This window comes from Solanum pennellii, chromosome 4, assembly GCF_001406875.1.
Source record: "Solanum pennellii chromosome 4, SPENNV200".
Taxonomy (NCBI): domain Eukaryota; kingdom Viridiplantae; phylum Streptophyta; class Magnoliopsida; order Solanales; family Solanaceae; genus Solanum; species Solanum pennellii.
In genome coordinates, this window is record NC_028640.1 from 51931666 (window position 1) to 51936586 (window position 4921).

Sequence of the window (4921 nt, forward strand, 5' to 3'; positions counted from 1 at the left end):
AAGAAAACATTTAAAATAATTGAAGACAATTTTGTAAAATCAATATTAAAACATGATTGATTCAAATTAAAATAAATTAGACAAATTTAGGAGTAGAAAGTGATCGCTAATTTTAATTGCCAATAACTTTCATTTATAATTATGTCATTCATATATTTTAAAATAATAAAAACTTTAAAAATATATACATAATAATTAATAAGAAATTGCCAACAAAATATTAATAATATCTCAATTATTACCAACAAATATGCTTAATTATTATGCTTTAGTTAGTATATAAATAAGCATATTTTGGACAATATGTTTGCTTCAATTTGAATATTTTGATCCTTTCAAGCACAATTATAGGTGAGTTATTAATATTCTAAGGATTAATATCATTTCTTTCTTGAATCAACAAATAAATTTATTTTCAATTAAAAATAAATTATGAAAATAACAACAATAATAATAAAAATGAAAAAGAGTTAAAGTTGCTCCTAAACTATGGGAAATAGGTCACTTATATCCTCTATTATTTTTTGGGATATAAAATATTTTACGGTTATCTCAAAAGACCACAAATACCCTCAAGTGTTAACTACTTAAGCTTTTAGTGATGTAACACGTAACATGAGACTAATCTCCACCTAAGTGTTGCCAACTATGATTCCCTTTCAGAAACTAAACCTTTAGCGGCAATAAAAGTCATCACAAAATTTAAGAATATAGCCACAGGAGATTTTCACTCAGTTTTAGCATTTACTAAAGGTTGCAATAGCCATAGATTTTTAGTGACAACTAAAACCTATTTTTTCAACAGAATAAATGATAACTATTTTCTGTTACGACCTACTTTTCTAAAATCAATATTAAAAACATCTCATATTATTATGAAAAATATCAAAATTACTTCTCAGCCTACTACACAATACATTATTACATATTTTATGCATTTGCATATGCCATAGAAATAAAATATATAGTGGTTTTAAACTCCTCCTTGATCGACGTCATTTTGTGATTTTTTTTGAAATAGTAATGTCCCTGTTATGAAGAAAAAAAAGACAAAATCATTTTTATAATCTAATACTAAAAATTAGTCAAAATCTTTTGTCACGGTCCGGGCCTACACCCTGGACGTGACCGACACTCGAAAACCATTGTTGGTCCCCAAGCGAGCCCTCATCTTGGATGACTACAAGCGGAAAACTGATTCAAGCATGCAAAGCTTTAAAAAAAATGTATGAAATCAATAACTCAAATACAAAGCTTGAACTTAAAAGATTAACTTTGAATAAAAATAATATATTCAACTCACAATAAATAGGTCTTTAAAACATTTCATAAAATAAATGATACATACTATTCAACTATACTAACTATCTATGAAACCTCTAAATGACAAATATGGAAGTCGGGACAAGACCCACGACATCCTAAGTACTGAAAAGTAAATGAAATCCTCCGAAAGCAAAGAGGCTCACCATAACTAACTCGAACTCTCGGATGTAACATCGAAGCTCCTGTTGATGATCCTGAATACCTGTCCAAATGGCTCAGTACATGAAATGTACGAGCATGTAAGGAAAATTCTAAAGCATAAATATAAGCTTGAACTTGATAAAAAGAAAACATACTTACCTTTTTTTAACTTACTCAAAACTCAAGGAATACTCAAGAATACAAGATAACTTAACTCAAAGATTTGATACTTAATTCAAAGATATGACCCACAACTATTGATACTCAACTCTGGATACGCAACTCAATATAAAGCAACAATACACATGCAACATAATGAAAGCTTTTAAAACAGTGAAAAACAACTTAGTTTGTTAAAGAAAATGCAATAATAAACTCAACTTTACTCATATAATAAAATAATATAATTTCTGGTGAGAGTTTCTCTAACTAACAACCATCACTATGAGCCTAAGTGATGATACAACGTCTTGCCCACGCTGCCAGAACTGTTCTATACTTTGTCGTCATATAGAACACCTTAACTAAGTGGATCCACTAATCTATGCTAAAATCATCTTAAGGAGTCATCTAAAAAGTGTGATCTTTTACTACCTATGATGACTACATGGTTTATGGGGGCTGTGAATTATCTGAACTTTCCTCCCATATTGGTGCTCCCAAAATATACTTTAGCTCATATGTTTGTAAGAACAAAACTCTTTCTTTGGTTTGAGATAATTACTCAAAAACTTAGCTTAAAAGCTCTCTTGGAATCGATGTTCCCTTTCTTGCTCAAAACTCTTTTGGAAAACTCAGTTTCCTCTTACCTTAAATGTGAAAACATTTACTCTTGAAAATACTTAGTTTCCATATATCACTTTAAAGAAAATGAACTTTACTTTTACTCTTTATTCAACTAAAACTTATGTCTTAAAACAAAGTTAAAACATTTGTAAGGCTTCTCAAAATATGGTTCATGCTGAATTATGAACGTGAACGACTCGATGCAAGGTTTTCAATAACCATAGATATATAGATCTCAATACTTGGAACTCAAGAACTTCACTGATACTACTCATTTCAAGAATGTTCAACTCAAACGGTTCATGCAGAATCATGAGCATGAACCACTCAACTCAAGGACTCAAAGATACTTCTCATTTCAAGACTACGCGACTTATAGGGTTCGTGCAGAATTATGGGCATGAACTACTCAAATCAAGGACTTCATGGGTAACATGTAATGGCGACATGATTATAAATATGATCTCATAAGGGATTAAGAACTCAATAATCATGACTTAGAACTTGAAGATACTCCTCCTCTCAAAGGTACTCAACTAATGAAGTTCATGAGGAAGTTATGATCATGAACGAGTCGACTCAAGGGTCAAAACATCAATAAGGAAATCATGTATACAACTCTTCTCATTCTCATACTTACTTCCTCAAAAGTTAGTTCAAATCGATAGTTGATCTCAAAAGATTCACAATTGAACTCAAAGACTTTTTTAAACTTTATACTTTACTCTCTCTTTTGAATGTGAATCATGAATTCAAGAGTTATGATTTATGATATGAAGGATATCAATAACAATATAGAAATTCGATATTTAGGAATAGAACTTTTAAAAGAAATATGAATTCAATAACTCAAAATCAACTTATCTCAAGAATACTCAAATCTAGGAAAAGTATCCTAGATTACTCTTTTACTAAACTGAAAGTAGATGTAGGGTGTGATGACGAACTAGTCCAACACTATGATAGCCTTACGTACTTAAAAGAACAAGATTCTTCAACCTTGAAGATTTTTTAGAATCTTGAAGAAGAACGTGATTAGAAGTCTTGAAACCCTAACTTGAAGGTTAACAATCAAGAAAACCTTTCTTGAGATTCTTGAATTAGTTAATTGAAATCTCTATAGCCAAGAATTATGATTTTCATTAGTGAACATGAAAATCTGATTGTTTTGAGACTTTTATTAGTCAAGAAATTTGTTTATGATTTTCTTGGAGGTAAAAAGACAAAAACAACTATTAGTAATATTTTCCCATCGGCTAATTCGTAACAACACTGTATAGGTTACTAAAATAGTCATAAATTTTTACTCAGAAATTGGATTGACGCGAAATTGGTGGCGATGAAAAATAGATTCAATTACTTTAATTGGATAGGTTATGACTCACGTAACCCTTAATTTCCAAGAGATATGATTGTTTAAAGTTGACCCAAGTAGAATTTTATATCAGAACTTATCGATAAGGAAACTTCACGAACACTTATGAAGAACTCATCAAAAGCTTAAATCCTTAAATTTCAAGAACAAAATTACACCGAAAATAACATGTTTGGCATATGGGTGAACAAACTCAATACTATAGAAGCTTACATCCCTCTTAGGAATTAAACCCATGACGAAATTCCGCAACAAGACGCAAGAATTTTGACGAACGCTTGATTCACTTCTCTTTTCTCCTCTTTTCTTTTCTTGAACTCTCAACTAAAACCCTAGGCATATATTAGGATTATAAAACTGAACCTAATAGGATTATACCCCAAAAATATTACTAAAAACGAATTAGCTCTGATTAGGTAAGAAAAAGACTAAAATACCCCTTACTATTTTCGGGTCATTAAATGTACAACCTAACTTCAAAAGGTCATATCTCACTCTCTAAACTTGAAACTTAGCAAACTCAGTGGCGTTGGAAAGATAATTGAAAGATCTTTCCTGAGGTATCTTGTAGTACACCTACACATCCTGTGCTAGGAGTATGGTCGTTTGAAGTTGACCAGAAACACATATTTCAGATTTTTGTTATTCTCCAATTTAGTTCTTTTAGAACTCAAGGTGATACATCTAGTGACCTAACCTTTATACTAAAGAAATTTTTAAATTTCTTGGCAAAAACTTACTACGAAGGATGGTTCAAGTCTTAACTCAAAAAATTTTCGGCATGTACACCTTTAGTGACAATATTCTTAAATTTTGTGGTGACTCTTATCACACGGCTAAAGGTCTAATTTCTTGTAGTGAATCCTAGTTGGTCACGCTTAGGGGGAGGAATAAGTCCCACACTCTTTGCCACATTACTAGAAAATTAAATTGCTAACTTTTGAGGATATTTGTCGTCTCTTAAATTAGTAACAATGATATTTTTAATTCCGAAGTATAATAAATAGTATAAGTGATCACTTTTATACCAATTTAAGAGCTATTATTTTAAAAACAGAATTCACTTCATCTTCATTTCAACTCTGAAAAAGTCATAAATACCTTGTTTGGATGGTTGTTACTCATTGTAATATATTGTTAATTTAGATACAATATTTATTTTAATTATTATTTAAATTTTACTTTATCGTATCATTTAAATCCATAGTAGGTACAATCAGGGGAAGCTCAACGTTATTGGATGCCTAAAGTAAAATTTCAGTTTGAGACCTAATATATATATATATATATATA